We start from the raw sequence: 17371 nt of genomic DNA on the forward strand, positions 1-17371 counted from the left end.
TCTTCTCTGTCTTTATTTTGTTTTCAAGGGCTCTCTCTCTCTCTCTCTTTTCTTCTCTATTTCAGGGAGCTGGAAACATGTGGAGATTTGAGCTCAGTTGAACTCTATCCCTCTATTTTTACAATACTTGCCTGCCATTGTGCTCAGGGCTCCACAATTCTCTGCCCCTTGGAGGGGGGAAGCAAAGCCTCCTCTCCCTTGCCCCCTCCCCTCTGGTTGAGGGATGCATTATTCTAAATAATCATTAACCTCCCAACGATGGGGGCCAGATTCTTCTTATAACTCAGTAGGTTTACTGCAATATCTACCTATCTGTCAAGCGTTCCATCTCCTCCCCACACCCATTTTTTAGTTGACATATATACTCCCTTCCCCATGAACCGAATATCCCATCTGCCTTCCAAGTCCCACTGGCAGATGATAGAAGCAAAGCAGTTGTTTATTCTACTTGCTAACCCCTATATCAGGGATTTGCATTCAACAGTGCCAGCTGACCCACCCGTTGCATGGACTCCCATGCACCAATGCCCTGCCAATACCATCAGTCCCTCTAGGTGTGAGCAATGCCTTGCAGCAATGCCCTACACGTGTGGACTAACGTGCTGAGCAAAGGGAGTGACCGTGCAGCAGAGCAGCGTTGCCATGAGATGTGTCGGCCACAGAAATGGAAAGGGTGAGGACGTTGTCTCAAGGATCCTGAATCTGCTTCAGCCGAACAAAACTTTATGCATCAAAGACCCTGCTAATTGTGGAACTCAGCAGCTCCCATTGCAGGAGGGACGTTTCTGCGACTCAGCAGCCAACCTCCCAAATTAATCAGCCACGTGCCTGAGGTCACGTGGCCGCAATGTACATTGAGTGACGCCGATGCCAGGTAAGGAGCCATAAATAGTGTTAAGATGTCCCAGTCCAAAGGGTCAGCCCGGATCACTGATGATCACTATCTCACTGTGCCAGACCCCCCACCCCAACCATAACCCCATTCAAATACCATCTGCAACCTCCCTTCTTTTGTGAACCCCCCGACACCAGCACCTCTGTAAAAACGCCCTCATGCCCATTGCCCCAGAAGCTGTGCTCTGAGTTAAAACCTTCCCCAGGGTTGCTCAGTGCCTTTACGGTGTGATTTGTGCTGTCCATCCAGTGAGATCAAAAGGTTGGTGAGGGAGGGTCCTTGTTCCCGTTTTGTCTAGTGCCAAACATGTGCTCAGCACTCAGGGATCTGCTAGAAAGCCCACTGAAGTCAGTGGGAGTCTTTCCATCCACTTCAATAGCCTTTAGATAAGTTCCTGTAATCAAGAGCGATTGAGATTGTCCTGGGGTATACACGTACCCCAAGATCACTCAGTATGTGCTTTCACGGTGTGCAGTGCCAGCAGACCCCTGGCATGAATCCCAGCGTATTAATCGTGAATTAACTTGCTCCCTGGGTCCGACTGACACGGGCCTTGTTTGCAGCCATCAGGGTGCTGTCAGTGAATCCCATTCTCAGCCCTTGTGTTAATTCTCTCTGAAATCTGGAGAAGTGTGTGACAGCAGCAAAGCCTTTGAGTGAATCCTAGCCCTGTATTAATTCGCTCCCAGGTCCAGCTCTCTGATCCTCTGTCAGCTGAAAGCGATACTAATGCCAGGTTTCCATATGTGGCCTCCCACTGCTCCTCCCGCTGCAATCTGAGTCACGGCTGGGAAGGATCAGCGCAGCCTGAGATGCGTGAACCAAGTGCTTTATTTCAAACCGGATTGAATAAATCGGGGCAGGATTGTATTGAGTGGGGGCAGTTCTGCATTCATCTTCGGGTGGGGTGGATGGATAAGAAGACCTAATGGGTCATTTCTAGCTCTAGTCTCCCTGAGTCCGTGGTACATTCTTGGGCTGTATTCCTCCTGGTTGTCCTACCCTCTCCCCTCGTATTCCTTCCTGCACGTTCCGAGTGTCTTGTCCAAACTGAACCTGGCTCTGGGATCTTTGTCACAGGCACTGTCATTCGTTTGTCCTTGTATTGCAGCCTAGGTTTTGGGAATAAGGATGACACCATTTGCTGCAGGGCTCAGTGCTTTGTTAACTATAAGTCAGACTCTGTGTGCTACCCCTCACAACATTGCCTGGCTCAGGAATTGCCAGGTATTTGTAAGGCCCAATTGCCATAACAACTGCCTGGCAATACATAGATTGGGCAGGCTGTACAACTCCCCTGTAGGCATCACTGCTGGCCTCTCACCAGGGGACTGGAGAAGGGACTAATCTTGTTCCTAAACATGTAACAGCATCTAACATCCACCCAAGGAGGTGGAGGGAGAGAGCTTTGCTCACCCAGGCCTCCGGGCTGCTTTAATGGTTTGTGGTGTATTGAGAATTGTTGGAATTGCATGCTATCACTTTAAAACCAGGTGTGTTTCCTGGCCCTGTTTGCAAGCTAGGGGGCTCTGTAGCAAAGTGTGCAGTGTGAGCAGAGAGAGTTACTCTGTAAAAAGCCAGCTTAAACACGGTAAGGTGAGTTGTGCCTTGCTTCTGGAGCAGCCTGTTTTCTCTCTCTCTGTTTTTGGGTTCTTGTGTATTATCATTCTAAGACATAAAGTAGTGTTACACTGCAACCTTCCAGCAAAACTAATTTTTTAAAATTTTTCTCTCTGTGTAAGCTGTAAATATACCATTTTTCACTCGAAGAAAAAAACAAACATAACTTACTGTGCAGAGCACTGCTCATCCAAAAAAGATCCCAAAGCCTGTTAAACCCCCGCAGCCCACAAAGGGGCAACCAAGAGGAACCTCTGTGCCACACAGGAAAGCTTTTGGCCAAGGACCTGAGGAAATATCCCTTCTCTTTGAAAAGCAAACAGAGGTCTTTTAGTGCTAGGCAGAGCAGACAAGGGCTCAGCTTTTATCAGATCCACATGACATATGCCAAGATTTCCTCAAGTGATTCATGATTTTGGGTGCTTTGTTCTATTTATGACACCTTAAAGGACCTAACTTCCAGCAGGGTGTGTGCTCATCACTTTCTAAAAATCAGGTCTCTTTAAGGTGTCCCAAACTGGGCTCCCAAAAACAGAGGCCTGCCCAAGTTGCTGGTCACCTTTGACAATCTTGGCCGTAGTGCTCAGTTTACCTACCTGGGAAGAGTGTAGAGCTGAGATAGGATCAGGGCCTGTGGCCAGAGAGCCGTGAGCATTTCGACCTGAACGCTTGGGGCGTGGAGAGCCTCAGTCTGTCACCCTTATTCACACTGAATCGTCCCTTACTCCTGGAGTAGTCCTACTGGAATCAATAGGGCTACTCGAAGGGTAAGGATCTACTCAGTGTGAGCAAAGGTGGCAGAAGCTTATGACACTGTGGCTGTCCCTCCGGGGCCGAGAAAATGTCTGCCACACTTTTTCATTCCTCCTGGTGCTCTGCTTTGTAAATGACAGGAAATCAGCCGCTACCAAATGCTGGTCCTGAATTTATTCGGCTTTAATTTCTCTTTATGACCCCTTTCGCTCATCTCTAATCCACAGATAAAGAAAGGTAACCCAGGCAGCAGGCTGCCATTATCCATGATGTGGAGGATTTTGTGCAGTTCAATTATATCTTTTTTTTTTCTTTTGCATCTGGAGCAACAGAATCTCTCTCCCTTTACTTTGTTGTCATGTTCCCTCGTGCTCTCCAGATTGAGTTAGGTGCCTTTGCAATGTGTTCTTGGCCAATGTGTGTGTAGAAGTCAAGGCAATTGGCAGTGGAGCTGAATATTCAGTTGTATGCATGTGTTGCTTAATGCATTTCTGGAAGGTGCTACTCCCAAAGGCGTAGTATACACCAGCGTGTAAGACGCAACTCAGGATGACCACTTTTCTTAACAGACAGCACTTAGCTATATACACATAGCGAAAACAAGACTAATTATTATTCTCAAAGAACAGAGATTCATGTAACAGAGGGTGAGAATATTGGAAACAAACAGTTACATCTAAAACAAAATTATAACATGCTTTCTAGAGACTAAACTTAACTAACTAGTTATCCTCTTTGAAGAAATGTATCTCACCCAAATTTCTTCTCAGCATTTTCAGCCAAGCCTGGCTGAGATCCCTTTCCCATTAAGCAAACCCACGGTCAGTTTACTTCCTCAGTGAAGGATGCCAGGGTGTCTCTTTGCACCCCAAATATTCCAGAACAGACCTTCAGTGTTTATATGAAAATAAGGTCCCGTCCAGCCCCCGCTGTTTACTGCTTCCTGTTAATTTCCTTCTAAAGTCCTCACTAGCTCTTCATTAGCATTTGATTTAGTATGCTAATAGACACCTATTGTGTGACATATCCACCACGGAGATAAGTGTCTCCTACCTTCGGCCTGGAGACCTGGAATCTCAAGAGACACTTCCTTAGAGCAACCTGCTTTTATCTACAGACCACAAGAACACAATTTTTTAGTTTATCTACATAATTCCTCAAATAGACACACACAAACATTATGATGACCAGGTGACACAGGCTTTCAGTAGAGATCTTACATATCTTTCTTTTGCTGAAGCCAGGGGATCCCTGTACAGTAGAACCTCAGAGTTACGAACACCTCGGGAATGGAGGTTGTTTGTAACTCTGAAATGTTCATAACTCTGAACAAAACATTATGGCTGGTCTTTCAAAAGTTGACATTGACCTCATACAGCTTTGAAACTTTACTATGCAGAAGAAAATTGCTGCTTTCTCTTTTTTTAGGAGTTTACCTTTAACACAGTACTGTACGCTTTTTGCTCTTGGGGGGGTGGGGGAGAAGGGTGTCTCTGCTGCTGCCTGATTGCGTACTTCCAGTTCCAAATGAGGTGTGTGGTTGACCCATCAGTTTGTAACTCTGGTGTTGGTAACTCTGAGGTTCTACTGTACCTCTATATACCTCTGTGCCCTCTGTCAGTTGGCACCCACAGCTTCTTGGGCCGCATGTGGTTTGATCCATCTCTAGTTGGAAGAGGCTCTGGTCCATTTCACCACATTGCGGCAGGGTGGCTTTAGTTATTCCTGAATCACCCCCATAGACAAGCATCAGATTTACAGCCCAAGTCATAGCCATCTTACAGATATAACTGGGGCGTTATATCTGTAAGAAAACAAAACAGTCTATCTAGAACTAAAACTCTTGCATTCTTTGACTGCCGCATTCTAGGCGTCTCCCGTGTACGGCAGTAACTTTTACTGCAGCCAGCTCTCCCAAACCCACGTGCCAAGCCTCATCCTCAGGTGCTAAATCCAATTTCATTGCAGGATTAACTTCTTTGCCACGAGATTGGCCTAGAACATCTAATTCTTCCATGCTTCTGTGAAAATGTCCCCTTTCCCCAGGACCAAAACAAAGAGACTCACTCTGCATCCTGTGTCGGGGGCTGGGGGGTTCATGAGCCTATCTCCATATCTGTTGCAATTGACAATAAAACGGCACCCTGCATGGCATATTTGTCAGCACTGAGAAAAGGGCGTGACGAGGAAGCAGATTAATCTTGACATCATGAAGACACCTCTGAAATTGGGCCTGATTTCTGCAGGCCTTTCATGTCGGGGACTTTCGTTTAAGTCAGTAATAAGCCCATGCATGGAGGCTCTTAGGTACTGTATTCTAGGATCAGTAAATTTTAAATACTATGGGATAGTCCTTCCTTCTGTGTCAATGATTCCTCCTATAACCTTACGCTCGTGAGTCGTTCTTTCTGATGCAAAGCATTTTCAATAGAAAAAATGAAGGGGACACTAAATATATGAGGAACACAGATAACAGAGGGACTAAAATGAGTGAGGTCCCTTGAATTGAAGGAAACCTGAAAGTGTGACTATGCCTGAGCTTCATGTTCCCTTTCTTCTGTGCAGGGAGTTGCCCTTTTGGGGTGAAAAGACATGGGTTCTAGCCCTGCAATTACCATAAAGTTCCAAGTTATTATTAATATTCTTTATTGTTACTGCAGTACTGCCTAGAGACCCCAACCAAAAGCAGGGCCTCATTGTGGTGGGCACTGTCCAAAAGTAGGGTGAGAGACAATCCTTGCCTTAAAGAACCTGCCAGCTAAATAGACAATGGGTAGGCAGAACAGCCAGAATACACAAGCAGAGTCATGGCTTGCAAATGCTTTGTTAGTTCCACATTATTTTAAGCTTTTAAGCTTTTTGTGTTTGTTTAATCATGGTTTGGGGGGCGGGGGGGGGGGGGTGGTTCTTGGCCACAGTTTGCAGCATGGTGACTATTGTGAGGTCCTAAGTGGTCACATATTCTTGACAATAACACATTTATTAGAGCTGGTTGAAAAATTGCAAAATTCAGCTTCAACTACATTTTTGGTCCCACTTTTGTATTTTGTTCCAAGAAGTGGATGAAGTTTTTGCAAAAAATAGTTGCAAAAATTGCAAATTTGATATTCTAAGGATAGCAGTATCCATGAATAAAGATAACCCGCTTGGGATTCAAGTACCTGCTGAAACTGCTCTCAGCTTTCTGTCCATGGACTCTGCACTCCTCAGTCCATCTCTTGGTAGTGCTGCCTTGTTAAATCTAGAGCCAAGCAGCTATTTGCAATAATGACTCCAGTAACTAAGGGTGGATTAGCTCCCGCTGGAGGCTCTGTATAGTCACTCCCTGCTGGCCTATGAAAAAGCACTGAAGACAGCTTTGTTTTGTAGGTGCTGTGATGCTGGTGTATTCATCTGGACTGCTGGGTTTTTTGTTTCTTTATTTTAACTGATTGCTTAAAGCAGGCCTCACTGGCCAGCCACCCAAGGGACCAGCCAGGATCAGTTGCCTTGTTGAGTTGGCTCTTTAATGAGAGGTCAAACAAATGCTAATAAGACCCCGGGAGATATTTAAAAGTGGACTTTTAGCATAGAATGCTGCCTATCTGAGAATGCTCCTGATGCAGGTTTTGCTGTATATTTTGCTGGGGCTGAGTTTTATCCCACTGCAGGCTGTACATCGGGATACAATGCTACAACCACATTGTCAGCACACGGGTGCATAGCATCCATTAGGCTAGACTGGGCCCTGGGCTATACACCCAAGGAGCAGAGTAAGGGGGGTGGAATAGAACCTTTCATAGAGACCTGCTTGGCTGGCGCTGCCTGGACCAAGCTTAAGTGGGCTTGCCCTGGACCTGGTGGATGAGGGATGTGGGAGAGGGATGGAAAAAGGGACAGAGCCTTGACTCAACTTCTGCCAACCCCCAAGTACAGCCAGTGCGGTTAGCTCCCTTCCATCATGCTGGCACATCTTAATTTACTGGTGTTACAGGCCAACAATCATGCATCAACACTCCACCGCTTTAAAGCAGCGGGGACGCAGGGTGGAAATTGTGTCTCACAGGGGTTTCTCCTAGGTTACGTCTACCTTGCACACCCTTTGAGGCAGAGTGCAGGGCATGTGTAGCGACACGCGCCGTGACAAGCAAGCTGTGTTCGCACTGCATCCACGCATCAGTGAGAAGGTCTGGCAGCGGGGTGGCCGCGGGACGCTATACCGCTAAAAATAGCAGTGTGCGTGTAAGGCATGGCTTAGGTGTGTAGAGAGCTGCATAGAGTACGCACCCACAGTGGTCAGTCATGTCTTTATTCGCCTCAGCAGTCCCTCACTGTCTACACTGGTATTTATACCCGTGCTGTGGCAGGCAGCATCCAAACTCTTCACACCGCCGTAAGGAGCGTGCAGTGTAGACAAACCCTTAGGCACAGGGCCTCCCAGAAGCACGCTCCAGCCCATAATTAGTATTTATTATTAATTATCATTAGTAATAATGCCTAATGATATATACCGAGCAATGCATAGACCCATTTTCTCTCCGTAGGCAGACATTAAAATATTCTAACGGGAAAGTAAAAGAATCATCATATTTCAAGTACCCAAAATGATGCCGGGATGTGTGCCACAAGATCCCAATAGTAATCTTTTAATTAATAAACCTGAAAATGGATTCAGGATTTGTACTTAATAAGTATTCATCAAGACAATCTCTTAATGGGCTATTAAGTGACTTAAGGTGGAATTTGCAGCAGCTGACATGTAAATATCTAACACCAAAAAAAAAAAAACCCAACTCTTTTCCAGATATATAATGGTCTAATAAATATTGGAAGGGACAGTTCTGCTTTCTCTTTTGTGTGTGTCTTTCAGAACAGATAAAGCTTATAAAACAGAAACCTATCCAGCATACTCTGAGAGCTCCCAGAAACCAATTTTTCAAAAACTGTCATTGAGAGTCATTAATTATCTGTGGGCCCCATTCATCCTGAATCAATGGCAGACTTTGTGGACTCTTTGATGGCTTTAATTAATTCATTAATATGAGTTGTAATATACTTCCTCTTCGAACAGTTATTATGCTAGCAGAACCCTTGAATTAAAGGACGGTGAAAAGCATAAAATACAAGTAAATAGGATGCTACAGATGCTCTGTCTAGAATCCACCCATAGAGGGACATGTGTATCAATATAACTATATGAGACTGAGCCCTGATCCTGCAATCAGACTCCTACATCTATTCAGAGCCCAACTGACAATGCACATCCCATTGGAGGACTGGAGCCAATTGAGGAAACACGAGCATCACATGAGGGCAATCAAACATTTTCTGCTGGATGATTCAATGCCTAAGGTCTCATGCAGATGTGTTTTAAATTATTGAGACAAGTAGCTTAATTCAATGAAAGCAGTATTTTTTATCTAAACATTTCCCCAGCATAACTGAAAGCCTAAATGCAAAAGCATTGGGCTAGTGAAACAATGAAGAAGAGAAACTCACTGAGCTGAGTACCAAGGACCAGTTTTACCAAGCTGAGTACAGTGTTTATTTGTCCCTGTTTTACTGGACAGTCCCAGTTTTTCAGATGATGCCACACTGTCCTAGGACCTTCCTTCAGGACACTACACATGTCCCGATTCTTCATGGCACCTTTCAAAATGCGTGGGTTTTTTTTATAACCACAAAACAATTATTCATAATGTTCTGCGTTTAACAGTCACAGACAGCCCTGGGGAAGGAATCACAAACACTGTGATGAACAGCATTGGAGAGAAGAGTTGAACGGGTCTAGACTCAGAGCTGCTCTTTTGCTTAAAATTAATTGTAAGGACACTTGTTCGGTGCTTTACGATAAATGGAAAAAGCCTCCACTGAGGCGTGGGCTATGCACTGTCTTTGACCAACATAGTTATGCTGGCACAGAGATGCCATTTTTTTTTCAGATTTGGGTGGACCACATCCCCGATTAAATGAATGGGAGCTTTGCCATTGATGTCAGTGGGGCCAGAATTTTACCCTTCTTGACAGCAGGATCCTGGATCCTGTTTAATTTTCCGACCTTGTCTTCGCCTGCACGTTTTTCTGAATACACAGGACCCACTGAATGTTCACGAATAAGGGATAACTTGACTGTGACTTGCGGACGCGTCAAAACCTGGAGCTTTGTTTGTGATTTTTTTTAACGTTATTGTTTTATTTTTACATCCGGCCACCTGTTATTGACCGCATGTGCCTTTGTCGCCACCTAGCGGATGAACTTCATCAGAGGTGTATAAATCTGTAGCCACGACAAGGCTAACAGAGGTTGTTGTTTGGGTCAAACAGTGCAACCCATGCTTTTAAATCCAGCGATCAGTCACAGGTTCACTCCCCATTAGTGACGTTGATTATCATTTATTTTTAACCAAGAGAGAAAGTGGGTCAAACTCTTTCTCTCCTGCCTTCATGTACTTTCAGGGGTTTCCCCCTGGACACGTATGAGGGATCCATAGCTTCCCCTATGGAGCATGCTACCATTCTGAGCATTATAGCTTTGAACAGAGCAAAATATTTTTTACAAATGCAGCCCTTCCCATCAACAAACTGCCCAGCTCTCTGTGTTCTTCACAGAGCCAGGCATTGCACATGCCTTGACATGTTACATGCAGCCCATTGCATGTTTCACACTGCCCATACGGACGTAGCTGAGTCCTCTCCCCTTTGCGGCAAGAGCCAGGCACCAGGGGATGTCTGGGTACATGTTGAGTGTCGGTTTTTCTGGTAGGCAGTGTGCAGTATCATGCCAGCCAGCTGTTTCATGCCAGCAGACAACCTCATTCTCATTCAGAGCTCAAACGGAGGTTATTACCAGCCTGATCCAATCACTGAGGTCTGAGCAATACCTGGCTTGTCCTTTGCAGCCCCTTCTCCGCTGGGTTCGCCTTCTGCATGTGCACCCCCAGCTCTCTTCTCTCTGTCTCTCGCTCCTTCATTTGTTGGCTTTGGGATTCCCAGCAGACCTTTCACCTCCCCCCTCCAAGCACCTCTTGGTTATTAAAATGCAGCTCAGGATGGTTCACTTTGCCTGGTACATTATCATTCCTCGTTAGAGACCCCTCCAGGGCCTGTGATATGCCTGCACCGACTTTATAATTACAAAGTCAATTTCTAAACAGACATTTGCAAATAAGTCAATTTAAATACCGAGATTTGCAAACAATAATTAAGCAGTAGCTTCTTTTTTTAATATCTCTATATATAATTAATGCCTGCGGGCTTTTCATTTTACCTTGCGACTGTGTAGTTTGCAATTGTTTGTTGAGCTAAAGCATTCTCGGAAAGCAAATCAAAGCACTGATGGGTTTGAGACGCTGTTTAAGGAAGTGCTCTGCCTTCCCCACCTCCTCCTGCCACTTTCTATGCAATCTTCTGTCCCCCAAACAGCTCGCAGCAAAGCAGCTGGCCTGGGGCTTTCCCCCTTCAGTGTATGGAGAGATGCCCTGGGAATGGGGGGGCAGGGATGGAGTTCAGTAGCAGTGCTGCAGAGCGACTCCCCAGGCAGATAGGAAACTGGGCCTGAGAGGATGAATGGAGTGAGAACAGTCTGGCTAGGTTGCAGCTGCTGTGCAAAATTGGTGCAGGGTCAGGGAATGGGAGGGGAGGAGGATGTGAGGTAGAGACGCACCTTTGGCCTCTATTCTGCCTTCACAGCAAAACCCCAGTGATTTCAATGGGGTTACGGCTGATTTACACTGACCCCCAATCTCTGAGCCTTCTTGTGCCCTAATTCTTCTAGCTCCCAATGCTAGCCCATGGGGGGGGCAAATGATCCCAAGTGTAACTCAACAGACTTTAAGAGGCCTACAGCAGGGATGCATTTTGCCCACAGCACCTTATCCAAATATTGCCACCCCAACAGATACTAGCGACCAGCATATTTGCAAGCGGCCCAGACCCTGATGTCAGCTCAGGCGAGATTGTTGATAGCAGACCTGCTGGCACCTTGCAACCAATCGCTATAAATACCAGTGACAATTATATAACCCTCCTTCTCCCTTTTTATGGGTGTGCGAGGCCGATAACTTAAAACGCTGCTATTCAGCACAAAAACAAATAACAGAACAACTCCGGCTGTGATGCATTTCGACGGCATAACTTGGGTTTGCCACCGTTCTATTAAATTATAAATATCTATCACTTTATGAAGCCAGGGCTGTTCGGCATAGAAAGGAGCGTAAAAAAAATAAATAAAAAGCCCAAACCCTGAACTGCAGTTGCTATAGCAATTAACAATGGGCATCCTTCTTCGGGAGCCAGAGATGCTGATGCAGCTAAAACAAATGTTTGTGTACGGCCGTGGCGGGGATGGAGACGGATTAGGGAGTGCTGGCCTTGAGCCTCGATGTAATCCAATTCTAAATAAATCATAAATCTAAGTGCAGACTGGCAAGGAGGAGAGAATACCAATGCGGGGAGGGTGATGGCAGGGCAGCATCGATTAGGAAGGGAGAGCGGAGGCAGGGAGGGAGCCCAAATGGGCAGGTCAGCGGTTTGGTTCTGCAGGCATAGGATACTGCTCACATACAGTACTCGCTCCTGAGGCTCTGATCCGCTCCTGAGGCAGGGTGGAGATAAGTCCCACTGAAGTCACTGAGAGCTGCCTGTATCTAGCAAGCCCCAGAGCCTAGAACTCCCCGTGTCTTAGGGCCCTTCCGTTGAGGTCAATAGGAAAATGTCCATTGACTTCAGTAGGAACAAGATGCATGGTTTTGCAAGCTGCTTCCCTTGCCTTCCAGTAGGGGATCCTGTTAACCAGCTACTCCCACGAGCTGGACGAATGGCCCCCAATCCTACTAACAGCTAAGCGGAGCCCCTAGAGCGGACGCTGCCTCTGTGCTTGGTCTCAAAGCACCCGCTCTTTCCCACGACCATTTAGTGGCTGAAGCTGTGCAGGGCCCAGTTTTCAAGGCTGGTGCTCATGGGCCCCTGGGTTTCCATTTGGAAATGTGGGTCGGTTGGAAGGAGTTTTCCCTCTGCTTCCCCTCCCTACGCTGCTTTCAGGAGCGACTGTCCTCACCTTACACAGCAGCACTCCGGCTTCCCATCCTGCATTCTGCCTTCCCTACCGGCCCCCTTCCCGGAGTGCCCCTCCCCATCATAATAACTGAAGCCGGGCATGCTCCAGAGAGGCACCCAGAAAGGGATGGCAGCGGGGAGGGAGAGTGATTGTTGGCCTGAAGCGGTAGAACTTCCTGCATGCAGAACCAGAGCCAGAGGGAGCAGAGGAAAGAAGACGGGGCCCTCATGCTTAACCTGGCTTGCAGGTCACACAAGGGGAAGGCCTAGGAGTCACCTGGGTCCATACACCAGGATTCATATTAGCTCCTCCTGTCATTGCATGCACCAGTGGCTGCTTAGCACTCCCAGTGACATGATAAAAGCCTGCCCTGTCTGGGGGAGCATGTGGTTCCATGCTGGGTTACGGACCAGAGCGGCCGTCCTCCCTGGAGAAACCTAGAGCTCTCCGGCTTCCTTCTAGCCGCACTGACACGTGGATTCAGCCTTGATGTGGAGTGAAAAATTGAAATGAGGACAGTTCAGTCAACAGTATGTCTGTGAAATTAATGAGCCCTTTCGTCTCCAACACCTGATAATTACATCTTTCAATTAAATAAACTCTCTCACTGTCCAGGATCTTATAAATTAACGCAAAGGGCTGCATCTTTGTGGGCTGCCAAACCTTTCTTACGGCAGAGAGCCTCCAGATCCTCACAGTGTGGGAAAGCGAGAGCCTTAGGGGCCGAGCCCCTGCCCTTGCTCCCAACCCCAGAGGAGCAAAGGGGGAGGAACAGCCGCTCTCCTGTTGAATGCAGCATGACAGTGCCAGCAGCGCATTCCACTTGAGTGAAAGGAGATTCATCCACTAGCCTGCCCTGTCTTTCCCCTTGGAGAAGCATGTGGTTCACTGACTCAGACAGCAGACTACGACTTAAACCACTTGAGTGTTATTCCACTCTGGCTCTTCCCCTGGCCTGTTATGGGACCTTGGGCAAGTCATTTCCCCTCTCTGTGACTCAGTTTCCTCTCCCCAACCTGTCTCTGTCTTGTCTATTGAGACTGTGAGATCTTTGGGGAAGGGACTGTCTCTCACGATGTGCATGTACAGCCCCTAGCACGATAGGGCTCTGATCTCAGTTGGGAGTGCTAATGTATTATAAATGATCCTTACTGTGGCCACTGCTGCTGGGGTTCATGAAACCTGGCCCCTCATGGCCTTTCCTTGGGAACTGCAGAAGTGTCGTAAAAGGTTTAGAAAACCTGGCCCCTGAGGAAAGATTTAAAAAAAACGGGGCATGTTTAGTCCTGAAAAAAGAAGACTGAGGAGGGAGCTGATAACAGTCTTCAGCTATGTGAAGGGCTGTGCTAAAGAGGATGGGGATCAAGTGTTCTCCATGGGCACTGAAGGCAGGACAAGAGGTGATGGGCTTAAGCTGCAGCCAGGGAGATTTAGCTTAGATATTAGGGGAAATACCTAACTGTGAGGGTAGTTAAGCTCGGAAATAGGTTTCCAAGGGAGGTTGTGGAATCCCCATCACTAGGTATTTTTAAGAACAGGTTAGATACATACCTGTCAGACACCTTTACTTGGTCCTGCCTCAGTGCAAGGAGCTGCACTAGGTGACCTCTTGAAGTCCCTTCTATCCCCACCTTTCTGTGATTCTATAACTAAGCCCTGGCTGCTGCTACCATCTGTCACCTTCTTCCTACGCCATTACCGCTTGTTCTTGCCGTGGGGTGGCTACCCGGTGGAGCTCAGCTGGTGGGAGGCCAGCGACTGGTGGGATATCTGTGTCATGAGGAGGAGTGGACTCATACGAGCTGGAATGATCTTACTCAGTTTGCCTGGCTCCTGCTAATTGGGGGAAGACTCATCACTGAGTCCAATTAAGGAGATGTCTTTTTCTTAGCTACAAATGATTCCCCACAGATGAATGTTGCTTTGCAACAGCAAAATAGACACAGGGCCCAGTGCATTTCTAATTCTCTGTGCCCTCAGGTAATGGGAAGGCGACCTGCAGCTATTCACTCCCTCCCAGGTCTAGCTGCCTGGCCTCCCATTCTCTTTTCCTCATGTGGGAGTGTTTGAAGTACAATAGGACTTGCTCTTGACTACTTAAAGACACAGGATCACAGTGGCAGCCGGTGTATATCAGCTTAACTGCATTAGCTTCAACACAGCCACATCAATTTACACCAGCTGTAGCCCCAGCTAAATCTCTTATTCATTCATTCGTTCATTTATTTGTATTATCATGGCACCTCGAAGCCCCAGTCATGGTCAGCACCCCACTATGCGAGGCGCTGTACGAGCACAGAACACAAAGACAGATAGACAGTCCCTGCCCCAAAGAGCTTACAGTCTATCCATCTATAGTAGTATCTGTGGCTCCTGTCACTGTAATGTCTGATAGCTTCCAACTGGTTAAGGAGGACGGAGTCATTATATCATGTTTAAGCATCTGCCACTGCCCCGCTCAGTCCACAATCCACACCTACTGGAGGGGCTGGCGAGGTGATAGACCTGCTGCTTCAGGAAGAATGTTACAAAACAATACAGTCTCTCCGCTTTCTTTCTATTTTTTTCCCCTTCCCCTAGGTAGCCAAATGCATCCAATGTGGCCTTTATAAGCTCTCCATAAATCCAGCCACCTTCTCTAAAGCACAGCCGGCGGCTGCTGTGACTGTGTAATTCAGCACCAACAGTCGGATAATGGCTGAAAATGCTGAGGCTGTATTTTCCTCTTCATCACACACACACGCAGGCTATTTCAATTAAGACAATTAGCGGCAGCCTGACCAAGGTCAACTGCAAAGCTCCAATTAAACCAGTGCAAAGTCTAACATCATCCGCAGTGTCATGGAGCTGGTTGGAACATGTGACCCTGACAGCCTACGTCTGCCAGATTAAAGGGTTTAAACATTGTCTGTTGTCCCTTTCCAGATCTCCCACAATCTCTTCTGATCTAATAAACCGAGCACTAATCTCCAGGCTTTATAGCGCCTCATTAATTTACCCCATGCCAAGGGACTCAAAGGGAGAGTGGGGCTTCTTTGTCTTTTACAGCCATCCACTCTTTCTGCCCCACTTACCCGTCAGCCTTCGTGCCTGCCCGTCTCATCACCTTGGGGACATGGCAAGATGCTGATTTAGCCTTCGATGACCTTTTCGCTAACTGCACCCGGATCCAGGCTGTGTGTTGTCTCTTCCATTGCCAGCCTGTAATAAAAAAGGGAAAACAAAACTTTAATAGGTTTCAGAGTAACAGCCGTGTTAGTCTGTATTCGTAAAAAGAAAAAAGAAAAGGAGTACTTGTGGCACCTTAGAGACTAACCAGTTTATTTGAGCATGAGCTTTCGTGAGCTACAGCTCACTTCATCGGATGCATAGCATATCGTGGAAACTGCAGAAGACAGTTTCCACGATATGCTATGCATCCGATGAAGTGAGCTGTAGCTCACGAAAGCTCATGCTCAAATAAACTGGTTAGTCTCTAAGGTGCCACAAGTACTCCTTTTCTTTTTTCTTTTTACGAAAACTTTAATAGAGGAGCTAACAAGGTACCCGACACGCCTCTCACACACAGTGGTTTACTGTCAGTGCACCTGAAGGTACTTCTGGTGTGGGGGGAAACACTCAGGTACTCCAGCTGGAACATTTCAAAGATCCAAACTCTGGAAAGGTTTTATTCTCTCTCACCCTCACACAAGGATGTTTTCAACCCTAGATTAGAAGTGCCTGCAAAGACACAACCAGCACCCATGTCCAACTGTGATCACTCCAGGCGAAAAGTGGCAGCTAATAAAATCTGCTGTGGATTTCTGTGGAACAGACCCACTTGATAACTCTCTTGGGAGAAGAACCTGAGCTGAAGGTGTGTGCCAACTTCAAATGGTCCCTGGGTGCAAACTGCAGAAAAGGAAGAACTTGAACTGGATTTCTGTCCTTACCTCTGAAAGAGTCTGGGTGCAACCCATGGAAGGAGACAGCTCTCAAGCAGCCTAACCACAATTGATCCCCATCCCAGTGGCTTGGTCTGACATTTCCACCTAGGTCAGCTGGCAGGGAGCGCTTGGGCTCCAGGATGCAAGCTAAAAGAACGAGGAGTACTTGTGGCACCTTAGAGACGAACACATTTATTTGACCATAAGCTTTCGTGGGCTAAAACCCATTTCATCAGATGTATGGAGTGGAAAACGCAGTAGGAAGATATATATGCTGCCACTCATCCAAAGGGGAGGGGCAGGGCTGTGGAATGCAGAACTGCTACTGAAAGGGGAACATGGGGTGTCTCCATGGGCCTGGATAGCACCAGGCATGGGTAATGGCCCACGGAACACCTGGTCACTGGTTCAAATCTACCTTATCTAGATAATGATTTTCAGTCTGGCAGCTGTTCAATGGCCTAGCTAAAATAACATGGTGGTCCCAGCTCAGTTGCTCATGGACTGCTATCCATAGAGCAAAAAACCACCAGCATGGGTAACACTAATTGGCACCCTTGTTAGCAGTCGCTGCTGAGAGGCCAAGCGCTGAACTGAATGAACCTGGCGACTGAACTCCCTTCTTTAACGAGTGTTCCTTCCAATTAAGGGTTGAGGGACAGCTGGGGGGGGGGGGGGGGAGAGTTCGTCCTGCCCTTGCCAGTGCTGTACCTGCTCTGTGCATATCTAGCAAACTTCAGAATCCAGCGGTGTCACCTGATACCTTTCAACAAATGCTACCCTGAGCTTTAAGAAGGACAATCTGGTTTGCCCATGGGCATGAGAAAAATCTCACTGTGGGCTGGGGCGAAGGCTGATGGGGGTATTTATTACAGGAAAGTTTCCAGACATCTCTATCCTTTTGTGGTACCGGCATCTCGGAGCTACATGCAGCTTGTTTAGTTATTTATTTTTAAGTGGCAGCGTCTAGAATATTCCCCCCCACTCCCCCGCCCGAGAGGCCCCATCTCAATTTTTAGTGAGCCCCAAGCAGCTCCGGTGAGGGGGCTGCCGTGGGCTGCAACAGAGGAGATTAATTTTAAAAGCATCACAATTTGTCACTTTCATAATGAGAAAACGAGCTACCGCCTAACACAGAATTAT

General features: G+C 47.0%; 1 long non-coding RNA gene across 1 annotated transcript in view; it reads left to right on the top strand.

Moving 5' to 3' along the window:
* The first annotated feature begins 597 nt into the window (after positions 1-597).
* LOC141999888 (uncharacterized) overlaps positions 598-17371 on the top strand; it is a 98771-nt gene continuing 81997 nt past the window's right edge. Inside the window, exon 1 of the long non-coding RNA XR_012642106.1 lies at positions 598-874. This is a non-coding gene — a long non-coding RNA (uncharacterized LOC141999888). The remainder of the gene's footprint in view (positions 875-17371) is intronic.

This window comes from Natator depressus, chromosome 16 (genome assembly GCF_965152275.1).
Source record: "Natator depressus isolate rNatDep1 chromosome 16, rNatDep2.hap1, whole genome shotgun sequence".
Taxonomy (NCBI): Eukaryota; Metazoa; Chordata; order Testudines; family Cheloniidae; genus Natator; species Natator depressus.